This window comes from Arachis ipaensis, chromosome B01 (genome assembly GCF_000816755.2).
Source record: "Arachis ipaensis cultivar K30076 chromosome B01, Araip1.1, whole genome shotgun sequence".
Taxonomy (NCBI): Eukaryota; Viridiplantae; Streptophyta; class Magnoliopsida; order Fabales; family Fabaceae; genus Arachis; species Arachis ipaensis.
Genome location: NC_029785.2, coordinates 99,164,402 through 99,182,046, shown reverse-complemented (window position 1 = coordinate 99,182,046; position 17,645 = coordinate 99,164,402). Strand labels below are relative to the sequence as shown.

At 37.1% G+C, this 17,645-nt stretch overlaps 1 long non-coding RNA gene across 1 annotated transcript; it reads left to right on the top strand.

Moving 5' to 3' along the window:
• LOC107618807 lies at positions 201-818 on the top strand. The gene is made up of 4 exons (XR_001615383.2): positions 201-281; positions 353-472; positions 559-656; positions 743-818. It is a non-coding gene; the product is annotated as an uncharacterized LOC107618807 (long non-coding RNA).

Sequence of the window (17,645 nt, the reverse complement as noted above, 5' to 3'; positions counted from 1 at the left end):
TTCACTCTTAGAATTTGATTAGGAGCTATAGGATTGCATGTACATTCATATTGAAATTTGGTTCTTATGTAGTTGAGATTGTGTCTTAATTTGTGGCCTTGTGTGAAATTCTCATTTGTGATTGATTGTTGGTCCAGAGACATTTATTATTTGTCCTATTTTAACAGTATTTTGTAGATCGAGAAATTTTATACGCTAGTTGTGTAGTAGAAGATTTAAAAAGGGTCGTTATTGCAACTGGTGGAACTGTACAAACATCTGTCAATAACATCATTGATGGGGTTGTGCATTTTTTTTTGTGTGTTATGTATTATATTATTTGTTGAAATTCTTGTGATTTATTTGCATGAAGGTACTTGGAACTTGTGAGGTTTTTTAGGAGAAGCAGGTTGGAAATGAAAGGTTCAACATATTCAATGGATGTCCATCTGGATAAACAGCCACCATAGTTCTTTGTGGAGGAGCTGATTAGGTGGGTTGGTGGTTGTGCAGTGCCTGTCTATATCTCCTTCTATATATATCTATCATTTCTTGGATTTATAATTGATTCTCTTACAGTTCATAGAGGAAGCAGAGCGAACTTGCATCATGCAATCATGATTGTTCAGAGGGTTTTGGAAAATTCAACTACAGTTGCTAGTGGAGGTGCTATAGATGTACGTGTCTAAACTTTACAAGTTAGATATCTTGATGAATTATTAATTGATTGATGTGGATGTAAATATGTAGTTCATGTTGACAGATGGAGATAAGTCGATACCTAAGGCAACATGCACGAACAATAGCAGGAAAGTCTCAGCTTTTCATTAACTCATATACAAAAGCTCTAGAGGTAAGTGTCTCTGGAATTTAAGTATGATGGCTATGGTTGTGTATGATCTGTTATGTTATTATTCTATTATAAGTCATTCAATGCTGAGTAATGGGTGCTTTGACAACTTTCCGTCAATAGCTTCTTTGTTTAATGTCTTAAGTTGTAAAACGATGCAAATCAATGAGTACTACTTTTCTTTATTATGTATATTTTTCTTTAGTCAAATTTCAATGACACAAAAATTTGTCTGTAATAATATTTAAGTTCCAGCATTGTCATATTCAAAATGAATTAGTATTTTCACTTAAGATTATGCCTTGCTATTATATTTTGAAAAATGATGATGATATAATTAGAAGTAGTTATGACTTAGCCTAGTATTATGGTATTTTGGATTGATGATATAATGTGATTGTGTATCTTACATAATACATTATAAATCAAACTTAATGGTAAATGTTTAATTAGTTTTCTTTAGAAATTTGATTCAAATTGTTAAGGTTATTTATTGACACTAAATTAAAAAAATAGTCAGAACAAATTTCATTGTAACATGAGAAAACTATTGTAAATAAAGAATTATATAATTACAGAAAAACCATTGTCAAAAGTCACAAAAGGCCAAAATCGTTGTCAAAGGCAGCTACAAAATGGCAATGGTATTAAAACTGTTGCAAAAAAACACTAAAGGAAATGCTTTTAAACCGTTGTCTTTGTGAATAACAAAACTACAACATCTTAAACCGTTGCCTATCCAGTTATGGTTTTAAATCGTTATGTCATGAAAGAGAACGGTTCTAAACCGTTGCTTATCCAGTGATGATTCTAAACCGTTCTTTAAAAATTATTGTCAAAATCGTTGTCTAAGCCAGTAACTATGGAAATGGTTTTTTGGTTGCCATTTCCTTAGGTAAAAATCCATTGCCAAAGCATTGCCTAAAGTTTTAGGAACTATTTTTCGATCTCTGGCAACGATTTTCGACCGTTGCGAAAAACTTTATTTATTGTAGTGAGAGTGGTAGGAAGAAATTGAGAAATGGATTACTGCATTGATTATAATAAAATGGCGACAAAAAAACATGACACCCCTCCTTTGAGTCAGAGGAGGAATTCCATGGATGAATCCAAAATCTATGTAACTCTCTATCTTTCTCTCCTAGATCTCATATAATATTTTTAGTAACGAACTACGTATGGAATTATCTAGTGTGGCACAAACTATTTTTTCATAAAGTCTTTCATCCATTTGGGTGGGATCTTAAGCTTCTCACTTCTAGCTCTCAGTTTTGGTCCAACCCTTTCTTCATAAATTTCTACTTACATTTGGGTCTCCTGCTTCTGATTGTATGCTTTTGAGCCCCTTCTCTATCATAAATAAATATATATAGCGTAGGGGTGGGCATGATTTGGATTTTTAAAAATCTAAACTGCATCCACATCAGAACCAAGTTTGTGGTTTATGAAACCAAACTGGAACTGAATTGAAGAGGAAAACCGATTTTAAATTGGTTTGAAAAACAGCAATTTTAAAATTCAAATATGGTTTTAATTACAAACCGATTGTAACTTTGATTTTCTTATAATCCAATTTTGAAATTCAATTTTCTTGAAAATTTGATCTCAAAACCATATTTTTAATTAAAAATTCAATTTTAAAATTAGTTTTTAGAAAATTGATTTTTTTTTTTGTAAATTTTGAAATTTAATATTTTTTAAAGTAAAATTAATACTAAAGTATTTTTAAACTATATAGGTTCATTACACCTAGGATTTAGTTCTTTATAAATTTAATGACAATAATTATTCCATATAACAATGATACTAGTTCAACAAATATTAGCATACTCATACATCATACACCATCCAAGTTTAAACACCTTGCAATAGCAATTCAGGTTGCGAAAATGAATGAAATACAATTTAAAAGCATTTCCTATCTTTTGTTTCTCAAACAAGTTACTTGAAGAAACAAAAATGCCTCTAAGAACTCAGATTCATAGTTCCCTTGCAGATCAAGAATCAGTTACATTGGTTAGATCAACTGGCAAACAAGGCATTGATAAACCACAATTTTATGATTTATTTTGTATTGAATTGAGTGGATTTTGTCAATTATTCTTACACTTATTCATATAAATTGCATGGTTTTGTGAATCCTTCCTAATTTGTGATTAAGAATGAAAACATGCTTCCTAGGCCTTAAAATTGCTAATTTTTATTCCTCTTTTATTACCATTCGATGCCGTGATATATTTGTCAAGTGATTTTAGGGTTATAGGGCAAAGAATGGCTTCGAGGATGGAAAGGAAGCATGCAAAAGTGGAAGGAATACAAAGAATTATAGATTTAAGAAGTTGGTCCTGACGCGTACATGTGGCTGACGCATGCGCATGACTAGGAGCATCGTCCACCAACGCATACGCGTGACTGACGCGTACGCGTGACCTTGTGCAAAGTTAGACGACGCGTACACGTGACAAGCGTCACGTGCCTCACTAAAGGAAAAATGCTGGAGGCAATTTCTAAGCCTGTTTTTGGCCCAGTTTCAAGCCCAAATTGAAGATAAGATGCTGGGAGTGACGGAGGATAGAGAGAAGACACATTCCATTAGTTTTAGTTTTAGATAGATGTATAATTCTAGAGAGAGAGGCTCTCTCCTCTCTCTAGATTTTAGGGTTCTTAGTTTAATTTCTTCTTGGATCTAATTTTGAATCTTGCTTCAATTTAGTTTTTCTTTACTTTTTATTGTTCTAGTATCTTAGTTTATCCAACTTCTCTTGTTAATTTCTTTATTTTGCCAATTTAGTTTATGAACTCTCTTGTCAATTTTAATTTCCTTTCAATGCAATTTTATGTTTTCATGTCTTTTGATGTTTACCTTAGTTGCTATTATTGATTTCTTGCTTGTCTTAGTTATGGCTTTTATTAATTCTTGCATTTTATGATGTTTTCCTTTATTGCACGCTAGGTGTTTGATGAAATATTTCTTTTAGCTTTCTTGGCTTGGGTTGGTAATTTAGGTGACCTTGAGTTACTAATATCCAAGTGATTGATAATTTGTGTCCATTGACTCTAGTCTCTCACTAAATCAATTGGTGAGATGGCTAGGACTTATGGATTAAGATTAATGAAGCTCATTTGACTTTCTTCCAATTGTTAGAAGATGACTAAATGGGATTGATCCTTGCAATTATCATATTATGGTTGGTAACAAGGATAGAGATCCTTAACCATTAACCCTTGCCAAGATCTTTCTACCATTTGAGTTTTCTTTCCTTTGTTGGTTAATTGTTATTTACTTTCTTGTTATTTACATTTCTTGTCAATTGCTACCTCAACCCCCAATTTCCCTCATAGGCAATAATTGAGCACCCGCTTGTAATTCCTAGGGAGAATGACCTGGGATTAATACTCCCAGTTATTTTTATTTGTATTGTGAAAACCTTTTTAAACTTTGATTGGTGGATAAATTGTTGGTTTGGACTATACTTGTAATGAAATTCCTTTGAGAAATTCTAGACCAATATTTATTCCTTCATCAAGTTTTTGGCGCCGTTGCCGGGGAGTTACAAATGTGCGCTTATTATTGGTTATTGTACATATGTGGATATTGTGAATAGTTGATTTTTCGCTTCTTTGTTAGGTTTTGCTAGTTTTAGGAGTTTATTTTCATTACCTCTTATTAGTTCTTGTTTTTATTTTCTCTTTTCATTATGAATTCTCATCCTTTTGGCTATGAGTTTGGTTACAACTATCTTGCATGAAATGCAAGCTTTAATGATGATATGTGCTATGGGATTGGAAATCAATCAAGGGAGGAATTGCATGCTCATGAACGAACCTCTTGGTATCCATACTAATTTCCTCTGGCCGATAATGATCATACTCCATCCTATAATACATACTCCTATGAACGAAGTCCACAACATAGTTTTAAACCTACCTCACAAGCCACATTCTACAAAGCACCATCCTATGATCCATACCCCTCATAAAACCAATCACCCTTACCTCATCCTTGTGACCATTATGCAAAAAAATCCTTAGAGCCACCATAATTTCAACACAATCACTCCCAAGAACCACCATTCTCACATACACCACCTCAATACTCCCACCAAATTGAACCATCTTCCTATTGTGAACCTTTTCTCCCATATGATGAACCCTCCTCTCCACCTCAAACATTAATAAATGACATTCTCATTTCATATCTACAAGAGCAAAAGGGGATTTATACTACTCTCCAAGGGATAGTAACCCAATTCTTAAGGGTAGTAACATATTTATCTTCCCAAGATACTCAAAGCCCTCTCCTGGTCATATGTGGAGAATCAAATAAAGAGCAGAGAATGAAAGAGAGATTAGAAACTCGAGTGGAGAACAAGGAGTGGGATTTTGTGCTAGAACAAATGGAGAAAGCTATAGTTATTGAAGAAGAGGAAGTGGTTGAAGATTTAAGAGATGCCGAACCTGGTGCACGAAATTAGAACTCGCACAACTGAACCAGTGGTGCACGAAATTGTGATGTCCAGGCTCGAACAATCCCTGGCAACGTGAGCAACTTGGTACGCGTAATCGTGATTACACTTTAATTGTGTAAAATTCATGGCTCTTTCTTGTCTCTGGCAATGGCGCCAAGAACATGGTGCCAATACCATGGTTCACAACTTCGATACAACTAACCAGCAAGTGCACTGGGTCGTACAAGTAATACCTTACGTGAGTAAGGGTCGAATCCCACAGAGATTGTCGGTATGAAGCAAGCTATGGTCACCTTGTAAATCTCAGTTAGGCAGATATAAATGGATAATGGTGTTTTCGAATTTAATATAATAAAATAGAGATAGAAATACTTATGTAATTCATTGGTGAGAATTTCAGATAAGCGAATGGAGATGCTTTCGTTCCTCTGAACCTCTGCTTTCCTGCTATATGAGCGTCACACATAATCATCACCTTCATCACGTTCTTGGGTGCGAATGGATATCTTAGAAGCGAAATAAGATGAATTGAATAGAAAACAGTAGTACTTTGCATTAATCTCTGAGGAACAGCAGAGCTCCACACCTTAATCTATGGAGTGTAGAAACTCTACTGTATGAAAATACATAAGTGAAGGTCCAGGCATGGCCGAGATGGCCAGCCCCCTATTGTGATCTAAGATAGCATATAACTGATCAAAGATACCTAATACAATAGTAAAAGGTCCTATTTATAATAAACTAGCTACTAGGGTTTACATGAGTAAGTAATTGATGCATAAATCCACTTCCTGGGCCCACTTGGTGTGTGTTTGGGCTGAGCCTGAATGTTGCACGTGTAGAGGTCTTTCTTGGAGTTGAACGCCAGCTTTTGTGCCACTTTGGGCGTTCAACTCTGGTTTTGGCTCCTTTTCTGGCGCTGGACGCCAAGTTTGGGTAGAAGGCTGGCGTTGAACGCCAGTTTACGTCGTCTATTCTTGGCAAAAGTATGACATTCTCTTCCATGTTTGGCAAGTTGAACGCCAACCTCACATTTTCCGGACTAAAATCCAAGTATTTCCCCCGAACCATTGTAACCTAGTTCTTTGGATTCGGGTTCCTACTTTGATCATGGTTCTTGGTGATCCATGCATTAGCATAGAACTCTTGAACCATTAGGATGCCGACTTGTTGAATGGGATTTGTTAGAACTTCCCATCCTCTTCTTTGAATTTCATGTCGGATCTCCGGATACTCATTTCTTTTGAGTTTGAAAGGGACCTCAGGGATCACCTTCTTCTTGGCCATAACATCATAGAAGTGGTCTTGATGGGCTTTGGAGATGAACCTTTCCATCTCCCATGACTCGGATGTGGAAGCTTTTGTCTTCCCTTTCCCCTTTCTAGAGGATTCTCCGGTCTTAGGTGCCATCAATGGTAATGGAAAAACAAAAAAGCTTATGCTTTTACCACACCAAACTTAGAATATTACTCGCCCTCGAGCAATAAACAAAAGAATAGAAGAATAAGAAGAAGAAAAATGGAGAGGGAGAGGGAGATGTGGTTTCGGCCAAGAATGGTGTAGAGGGGTGTGTTGTGTGAATTTGATGAAGAATAGAGGGCTTTATATAGGGAAGGGAGGGGGGGTTAAGGTTTGGCCATATGGGTGGGTTTGGGTGGGAAATTGGTTTTGAATTTTGAAGGTAGGTGGAGTTTATGAGGTAGGTTTATGGGGAAGAGTGGATGGATGTGAGTGGTGAAGGTTTAGTGGGGAAGAGAGATTGAGGTGATTGGTGAGGGGTTTTTAGGGAAGAGTGTTTATGGGGTTGTGTGAAAGAGAGTGGTGAGAAGAAGTGAGTGGAGGTAGTGGGGATCCTGTGGGTTCCACAGATCCTGAGGTGTTCAAGGATTTACATCCCTGCACCCATTAGGCATGTAAAAATGCCTTTGTACTCAACTCTGGGCGTTCAGCGCCAGGTTGGTTGCCATTTTGGGCGTTCAGCGCCCATTTGTGTGCCATTTCTGGCGTTGAATACCCAGAAGCTGCCCATTTTGGGCGTTCAGCGCCAGAACCATGCTCTGTTCTGGCGACCTCTGCTATTGCAGGGTTCTCAGGATCATAAGCTTCTTCTTCATAAGAAACCTCTTGAGTACTGTTGGATGCAGCTTGCATTCCATGCAGACTCTGAGAGATCATATTGACTTGCTGAGTCAATATTTTATTCTGAGCCAATATGGCATTCAGAGCATCAACCTCAAAAACTCCCTTCTTCATAGGCGTCCCATTGTTCACAGGATTCCTTTCAGAAGTGTACATGAACTGGTTATTAGCAACCATGTCAATGAGTTCTTGAGCTTCTGCAGGCGTTTTCTTTAGGTGAATGGATCCACCTGCAGAAGTGTCCAGTGACATCTTAGATAACTCAGACAAACCATCATAGAATATATCCAGGATGGTCCATTCTAAAAGCATGTCAGAAGGACACTTTTTGATCAACTGTTTGTATCTTTCCCAAGCTTCATAGAGGGATTCACCTTCTTTCTTTTCTGAAGGTTTGGACATCAGCTCTAAGCTTGCTCAGCTTTTGAGGAGGAAAGTACTTGGCTAAGAAAGCCGTGACCAGCTTATCCCAAGAGTTCAGGCTGTCTTTGGGTTGAGAATCCAACCATAATCTAGCTCTGTCTCTTACAGCAAAAGGGAAAAGCATGAGCCTGTAGACTTCAGGATCTATTCCATTAGTCTTAACAGTATCACATATCTGCAAGAATTCAGTTAAGATTTGAAAAGGATCTTCAGATGGAAGTCCATGAAACTTGCAGTTCTGCTGCATCAGAGAAACTAATTGAGGTTTCAGCTCAAAATTGTTTGCTCCAATGGCAGGAATGGAGATGCTTCTTCCATGTAAATTGGAATCAGGTGCAGTAAAGTCACCAAGCATCTTCCTTACATTATTATTATTTTCGCCTGCCATCTCCTCTTCCTGTTCGAAAATTTCTGAAAGGTTATCTCTGGATTGTTGTATTTTGGCTTCTCTTAGCTTCCTTTTTAGAGTCCTTTCAGGTTCTGGATCTGCTTCAACAAGAATGTTCTTGTCCTTGCTCCTGCTCATATGACAAAGAAGAGGGCACAGAAAAAAAATAAATTTTCGAAAATAACTAAGAAAAAATGAAGAAGATTTGATTTTTGAAAAAGATTTTGAAAAAGATAAGATTTTCAAATTGAAAATTTGATTTGACTCATAAGAAACAACTTGATTTTAAAAATTTTTGAAAAAGTCAATCCAAATTTTTGAATTTGATGAGAGAAAAAGGGAAAGATATTTTTTTGTTTTTTGAATTTTTTTATGAAAAACATGAAAATTATGCAATGCATGAAATTTTTAGATCAAAACATGTGATTCATGCAAGAATGCTATGAATGTCAAGATGAACACCAAGAACACTATGAAGATCATGATGAACATCAAGAACACATTTTTGAAAAATTTTTAATGCAAAGAAAACATGCAAGACACCAAACTTAGAATTCTTTAATGCTTAGACATTAAGAATTCAAGAATGCATATGAAAAACAATAAAAGACACAAAAAAAAAATCATCAAGATCAAACAAGAAGACTTACCAAGAACAACTTGAAGATCATGAAGAACACTATGAATGCATGAATTTTCGAAAAAATGCAAGATGCATATGCAATTGACACCAAACTTATAACATGACTCAAGACTCAAACAAGAACACAAAAATATTTTTGATTTTTATGATTTTCTAATTTTTTTGGATTTTTTTTCAAAAATTATATGAAAAAGAAAAAAAATAAATAAAGATTCTAAAATTTTTAATATAAATTCCAGGAATCTTGCATTCTTAGTCTAAAGCTTCAGTCCAGGAATCGGACATGGCTCACTAGCCAGCCAAGCGTTCAATGAAAGCTCCAGTCCAAAACACTAGACATGGCCAATGGCCAGCCAAGCTTCAGCATGTAACACCAGAGTATATTGCTCTTGATAACAAATTGCTGCTCATTACTTATCAAATATGTAACTTGCCTCTGATGGTTTGGAAGCCCCAGCCCAAAAGAATTTAGACATGGCTTTACAGCCAGCCAGGCTTCACATGCTTCATGAAACACTAGAATTCATTCTTAAAAATCTTGAATAAAATTTTTGAAAACATTTTTATTTTTTTCGAAAATAGATGAGAAAGTTTTAGAAATATTTTTGAAAAACTTTTGAAAAGAAAACAAAAAGAAAATTACCTAATCTGAGCAACAGGATGAACCGTCAGTTGTCCAAACACTGAAATCACAGAAAAACACACAAACTCATAGTAAAGTCCAGAAATGTGAATTTAACATAAAAACTAATGAAAACATCCCTAAAAGTAACTAGATCCTACTAAAAACATACTAAAAACAATGTCAAAAAGCGTATAAATTATCCGCTCATCAACCAGCAAGTGCATCAGGTCATCCAAGTAATACCTCAGGTAAGTGAGGGTCGATCCCACGAGGATTGTTGGATTGAGCAATCAGTGGTTATCCTACAGATCTTAGTCAGGCGAATAGAAAGTTGATTGTTGTTGTTGTAGGCGCATAAACAAAACAATAACAAAAGCAATAAAGAATGGACGTAGAAACAATAGTAAAAATCAGTTAAGGGCTCGGAGATGCTTGTTCTTCCTGATTAATACTTCTTACTGACTACTTTAACAATGAGTGATTCATTCAATTGCAAAGCTGTAAGTGATTAAAGCCAGGCCCAGTGGTTAATAATCTCCTCTGATCCAAACTAAACACCTGGACCAGTGGTCATTCAATCTGGACGAGGGTGAAGCTCAAGCAATTCAATCTCTGGTGACCCTACTCAAAATGCTACAGACAAGGTTGGATCTTCTGGATCGGAGAATGAAGCTCTATGATTCTAGCCTTAGCGCCACAGAAACCTCAATTACCCATGACTAACAAGATTTTATGTCACATATCCCAATTAGCCCAGATAACTTGTTGGAACTTGTGATGTATTCTCAAAATGTAGCTCAATACTATCCTGCCAGTGACTCACAAGAACTTATGTAGAATAAGGGGTCATACACCAATTCCACCCTAGATTCATAAGGATGATGAACGAAAATGCATCATAGAATGGGTTCAAACATATATTAAAGTATAAGAGTAATGATATTAATCCATAGGAATGAGCAGAGCTCCTATCCTTAACCTAGGAAGTTTAGCCGCTCATACTGTATAGAAATAGTGTATGATAAGTTGGAAGAAGATGAAGATGAAGCTCTCTAACAAGAGTGATCTTCCTTCTATTTATACTAATAACTAGACCTAAAAAGATATTAATAATAATTAGAAATTACAAAAATGATATAGACTAAGCTAAAGGTGCGAAAAATCCACTTCTGGGCCCACTTGGTGAGTGTTTAGGTTGAGCTTGGTGAAACTTGAGTCTGTGGGCATTGAACGCCCACTAGAGGGGTAAATGCGCTGCCTTGTGCTCCTTTGGTGGCATTGAACGCTTAGTTTTGGGCGTTCAACGCTAGCCTTGATCCTTCTTGGGCGTTGAACGCCAAAATGGGGGTAAGTTGGGTGTTCAACGCCCATTTTTAGCAGTATATTTTAAAGAAAAGTATAAACCATTATATATTGATGGAAAGCCCTAGAAGTTATCTTTTCAACGCCATTAATAGTGCATCAATTGGACCTCTGTAACTCTAGAAATACGTGTTTGAATGCATGAAGGTCAGGATTTAACAGCATCTGCTATCCTTTCTTTGCTTCTGAATCAGACTTTGCCAAAACTTGCCAAATTCACCCAAAAATCACCTAAAATTATAAGAAAAACACAAAAACTCAAATTAACATCCAAAATGTAAATTTTGCACTAAAAATTACTAAAACATAATAAAACTTAACAAAATATAACTAAAAACACTAAGAAAATAGTACCAAAAAGGGTATCAAATATCCACTCATCAAAACCTCCATGGGAATCTAGATTTATGGAAAATTCCTCCAACAATATTGAATTTGATGTTGAGGATGAGAGTGCACAACCTCCATGACAAGTTGTGAATGAAAAATTGGAAGGAATGGAGCAAGAATTGAGTTCCCTTGGTGATGGAAATCATGTATTAAGCCCTATTAGTGAAGAATTCGCTTCTGCGAATGAATCCTTTGAATTTGAAGAACCCTCTCCAGATGAATTTGAAAGTGATATGGAGGTAGACTTCTCTAAACCTCCTATTTATGATTTGGAAAAAAATTCCTTCGGAAAGGATGGACGTGAATTGAATATGCTTTGTCAAGATCATTGGAGACTTCTCTACCTAGGTTGCCATCTAATCCTTCATTTGAGTGGGTAAAACTTGTTTCTCTTAGCTTTATTGTCCCACTTGAGTATGATGTGCTTGAAACGGATGGTCAACTTTGGAGGCTTTGTGGAATGAAGTGTAAGAGAAGGATGTTTAGTGGTTGGCATTGCAAATCAAGACTCATCAAGGTTGAGATTTCAAGAGCTAGATACAAGGAATGGTTTAGTGCTTATTTGAAGGGGTCTAGAAGAAGACTTTGGTACCTCATTGAGAGTTCATCTTACTTACCACCTGAGTGAAATTATAAGGATCAATTTGAAGACGGGTGTGAAAATAAGATATGGGATCCTGGATCACAACATGAATGCCAATTTTGGGAGCTCATGTCTTATGAAGAACTTCACCCAAGCTTGGTGAAGTCAGTTGAAAATTCTGACAACCGTTTGAGGAGCAAGCATCCTTGGAAGTTCAAGGGTGAGTACAAGCATAAACCACCATGGCAAGGACCTTCCCAATTGTCCAACTTAAGGACAATAAATAAAAGTGCTAGGTGGGAGACACCCCATCATTGCAAACTCTTTCCATTTCTCTTGTAGATATAATCATTGAATGAATTAAGTTGCCATTGTTAGGTAGTTTTCTTCTTTTCATACTTTTGTATATATTGCTTTGATTGCTAGGTTGCTTGCTAGAATTATGTTTTGATTTAGAATAGTTATCTAGAATTGCATTCTTGTTGAATTGCAAGTTTTGTTTGAATAATCTTTAGAAATATTTTTATGCTTTCAAATTAAGGACAATAAATATTTTTGATTTAGCATAAACCACGATGACAAGGAGCTTCCCAATTGTCCAACTTAAGGACAACAAATATTTTTAAGTTTTGGTTGGTCTAGAGTGTATATAGGTTAGGAGAGTGTTTTGTTCTGTTTTTATGCTTCCGTTGAAAAAAAATGGCACGTCACGCGTACACCTAACCAACGCGTACGCCTGACTCGCGAAAAATCACCATGCTGAGACTGTGCAAGCAGCACGGGCTGGACAGAGAGTTGTGCCAGAACCGTGCTGGTACCCACATGTATGTATTGCCCTGCAATCCTGAATTGTGAATTTTTGGTGCTGTGGCTGTGCGAACCACAGGGTCCAAACAGTGAGTTGTGTTGGGACCATGCGGGTACTGTGCACTGGGCGCAATATGCTCTCACGTGTACGAGTGATTGACGCATACACGTCCCCCACCTTTTCCTGCTTCTCACGGCTACGCGTAACTGACGCGTACGCGTCACTTAGTTTTTTCTGTTATCGCGCGCACGCGTGACCCACGCGTGCACGTCGCCTTCACGACCTCAGCTGCTGGGCTTGCTGCCCTGTTTCTTCTTCTGCATTCCATTCTTCTTTCTTTCTTTCCTTCTTTCTTACTTCTTCTACTTCCTTCCTTCCTTTCTTCTTCTTCTTTTCTTCCTTCTCTTCTCTTTCTCTCTTCTCTTCTTACCTCTCTCCATTTCTCACTTACATTTCTCTATTTTATTTTCTCCTTCTTTTGAAAGTTTTACTTGTCAAATTCTCCTACTTTTTAATTTTGATTTTGATTATAGTATTTGATCACCATTGTTCTTCTTAATTGCATTTAGTTTTGCTATTTGTAGTAGTTCTTCCTCTTTATTTTTTTCTAAACTTGTTATTTTTCCATTGGTGTTGGATTTCCACATTCAAATTTTATGAATTCAATAGATTGTTGGGGTACCTCTTACTTTGTTTTGTCTTGTTTGGTGATGCTATGGTTGTTGCCTTTCATTTTTACTGTGCTACATACTTGATTTTATAAATTTGCTTGTTGGTTCCCACCATGCACACCAAGTGTTTGTGAAAAAGAACCAATGATACTTTACCTCAATTTTGGCTTTATGCTTCTAACTCTTGGCTTTTTTTTCATAAGACTTGCATTCCTTGTACATTGCTCCACTTTTATACTCTTTTTCATGATTAATTCTTATTATTCATGGATTGCTAATCTTGTGACATCATGCATGAATTAGTGATTTAATTCCACATTTTTCTTTTTGTGCTTCATTGCTTTGGAGTTCTTCTGAGTTAATACTTCTCTCATGTCTTCACTATTCTTGCATGAGTTCATCTTTATCGAGTTGATGCTTGAGTTGCTCTTTCCTTGGCTTATACTTATGTGCTTTCTTGACTCATGCATCATGTGCTAGTGATATACCTCAATGTTTTAGTTGATTTCTCACTTACATGTTGTCGTGACCATTTACGTGAGACACCTTATTCTTATTTGGCATTCTTTCTCACTTGGACTTTATTAATTTCATATCTTTCTCTCCTAGCTTAATGTTTATCCCTTCTTCTCCTTTTCAGGAAGGTCGCCAAGAGAGAAAGGAGCAAGCTCCTAGGAGGGTGGCCAACCGGCAATTCTAGCATAATCAACATCACCACAAGCACCTCAGCCATCTACCTACCTTTGGAGGAGACCGATACCCCAGAGTCCACTTCAAATTTTTGGCAAAGAATGCAATCGAGAGGTGGACATGGAGGTGCCCTTGTCACACCATCCATTGGCCATTGAAAGTGGCGATTCCATAACCACTTTTCTCATCTTTGAATGCATCAAGGATGGTACAATCTTTAAGTGTGGAGAGGTTGAGGACCGACTTCGTTCCGTGGGTAACTACTTCCTTTTCCAACTCTAATTCTTAATCTTCTTTGTTAGGTAGTTGTTGCATTGCATGATAGATTGCATGATAGTTAGAGTTTGTACATATTATACCCATTTTTATGTTAAGACAACCTAAAGTGATGATTTCTGATGAGCGGATATTTAATACGCTTTTTGACATCATTTTCATATAGTTTTTGTTATGTTTTATTTAAGTTTTATTATATTTTCACATGTTTTTGTGTAAAATTCATATTTTTGGATTCTACTATGAGTTTTTGTATTTTATGGTGATTTCAAGCATTTTCTGGCTGAAATCTGAAAGTTTTGACAAAGTCTGATTCAGAGGCAAGGAAAGCGTAGCAAATACAGTTAGGATCTGACCTCCGTGCATTCAAACAGGCATATCTGGATCTTCGGATATCCAAATAGAGCATTCTCAAAGGGCTATAGAAAGCTAACATCTAGGGCTTTCCAGCAATATATAATAGTCCATACTTGTTTGTGGCGATGTAGGCCTAAAACTGGCATTCAACGCCAGCCATCTACCTCCTTTCTTGCATTGGACGCCCAAAAGGGTGCAGCTGGCGTCCAACCCCCACAAAGGTGTCCCCAACAGGCGTTCAATGCCTAAGGAGCCTACTAGCACATGGAGACACCCTTTGCTCAGCCCAAACACTCAACAAGTGGGCCTCGGAAGTTGATTTTCGCACTACAAGCCTAAGCCTATCATATTTCTGTAATCCTTAGTTATTAGATTAGTATATATAGGAGAAGTTCACCCCTATTTTAGGATCTTCGACCACAAGAGAACACTATTTCATATTTTCGAGTTTCATTGTACAGTATGTGATAAACCACTATTTTATGGTTTATCTTGTGCTGATTTGAGTGGCTTTTATCAAGTCTTTGCACACTTATTCATACAAATTGCATGATATTACAATTCCTTCCTAGTTTTGTTCTATAATTGAAAAACTTGCTTCCTAAGCTTTTAAATTGTCTATTTTTTATCCCTCTTTATACCATTTGATGCCGTGATCTGTGCGTTAAGTGTTTTCCAGCTTTATAGGGCAGGAATGGCTTAGAGGATGGAGAGGAAGCTTGCAAAAATGGAAGGAGCACAAGAAATAAAGGAGACAACCAGTGAGGAGCGACGCGCATACATGGCTCACGCGTGCGCATGAATTGGAGTTCACACGGCGATACGTGCGCGTGCCTGACGCGTACGCGTGACAAGGAAAATCACCAAACGACGTGCACGCGTGACTGACGCGTACGCGTGACATGCGCTACCTGCAGAAATTGCAGAAAACGCTGGGGGCGATTTTGGGCCGAGTTTGGACCCAGTTTCTGGCCCAGAAATGCAGACTAGAGCCAGGGGACGAGGAGAGACTCAACATACATTCTGATTTGCATAGGTTTTTTTTTAGTTTTAGTTTTGAACCTTAGAGAGAAATACTACTTCTTCTAGGTTTCTTTTACATTCATAGATCTCTAGTTCTATGCTTTTGCTTTGGATACTGAGAAGAGTCACTACCTCCATTGAAGTTGTTATTATTCTAGTTTGCTTTCTTATTCCTTTACTCTTTTGATTGCTTATTAATCCTGTTCATATATGTGTGTTGCATTTTGGGATTTATTAATGCAAAGAACTATTTTACTTTTAATTAATTTTCAATTCCTATTTTATTTAATTTATCATGTCTTCTTCTTATATTTCTGTGAACGTTATATTCATGTCAATGGAGTAGACTCCTAACTTGACTTGGGGGTTGATTAAAAGGAGACTGATGACCGGATAATTTATACGCTTTTTGGTATTGTTTTTACATAGTTTTCAGTATAATTTAATTAGTTTTTAGTCTATTTTTATTAGTTTTTAATTAAAATTCACATTTCTGGACTTTACTATGAGTTTGTGTGTTTTTCTGTTATTTCAAGTATTTTCTGGCTGAAATTGAGGGACCTGAGCAAAAATCAGATTCAGAGGTTGAAAAAGGACTGCAGATGCTGTTGGATTCTGACCTCCCTGTACTCAAAGTGAATATTCTGGAGCTATAGAACTCCAAATGGCGCGCTTCTAATTGCGTTGGAAAGTAGACATCCAGTACTTTCCAGCAATATATAATAGTCTATACTTTGAATAAGGATTGACGACGTAAACTGGCGTTCAACGCCAGTTCCATGTTACAATCTGGCGTTCAGCGCCAGAAACAAGTTGCAAAGTGGAGTTCAACGCCAGAAACACGTTACAAACTGGCGTTCAACTGCAAAATTGACCTCTCCACGTGAAAGCTTCATGCTCAGCCCAAGCACACACCAAGTGGGCCCCGGAAGTGGATTTCTGCATCATTTACTTATTTCTGTAAACCCTAGTAACTAGTTTAGTATAAATAGGACTTCTTACTATTGAGTTTTCATCTTTAGTTTCATCTTTAGATCACGTATGGGGGCTGGCCATTCGGCCATGCCTGAACCTTTCACTTATGTATTTTTCAACGGTAGGGTTTCTACACACCATAGATTAAGGTGTGGAGCTCTGCTGTTCCTCAAAGATTAATGCAAAGTACTACTATTTTTCTATTCAATTCAACTTATTCCGCTTCTAAGATATTCATTCGCACTTCAACATGAATGTGATGATCGTGACAAAGTCATCATCATTCCCCTATGAACGCGTGCCTGACAACCACTTTCGTTCTACCTTCGATTTAATGGATATCTCTTGGATATCTAATACAGGGGACCGAGTCCGAGTTATTAGCGTCTTCATGGTATAAGTTAGAACCCATGGATGGCCATTCCTGAGATCCGGAAAGTCTAAACCTTGTCTGTGGTATTCCGAGTAGGATCTGGGAAGGGATGGCTATGACGAGCTTAAAACTCGCGAGTGCTGGGCGTAGTGACAGATGCAAAAGGATCAATGGATCCTATTCCAGTATGATCAAGAACCGACAGATGAATAGCCATGCCGTGACAGAGCATCTTGGACCATTTTCACTGAGAGGATGGGAAGTAGCCATTGACAATGGTGATGCCCAACATACAGCTTGCCATGGAAAGGAGTAGGATTGATTGGATGAAGACAGCAGGAAAGCAGAGATCAGAGGAACGAAAGCATCTCTATACGCTTATCTGAAATTCTCACCAATGAATTACATAAGTACCACTATCCTATTTTATATTTTATTTAATTTTCATCCACTATAATTTCTTAATACAATTTAATCCGCCTGACTGAGATTTACAAGGTGACCATAGCTTGCTTCAAGCCGACAATCTCCGTGGGATCGACCCTTACTCACGTAAGGTTTATTACTTGGACGACCCAGTGCACTTGCTGGTTAGTTGTACGAAGTTGTGAAACAGATATA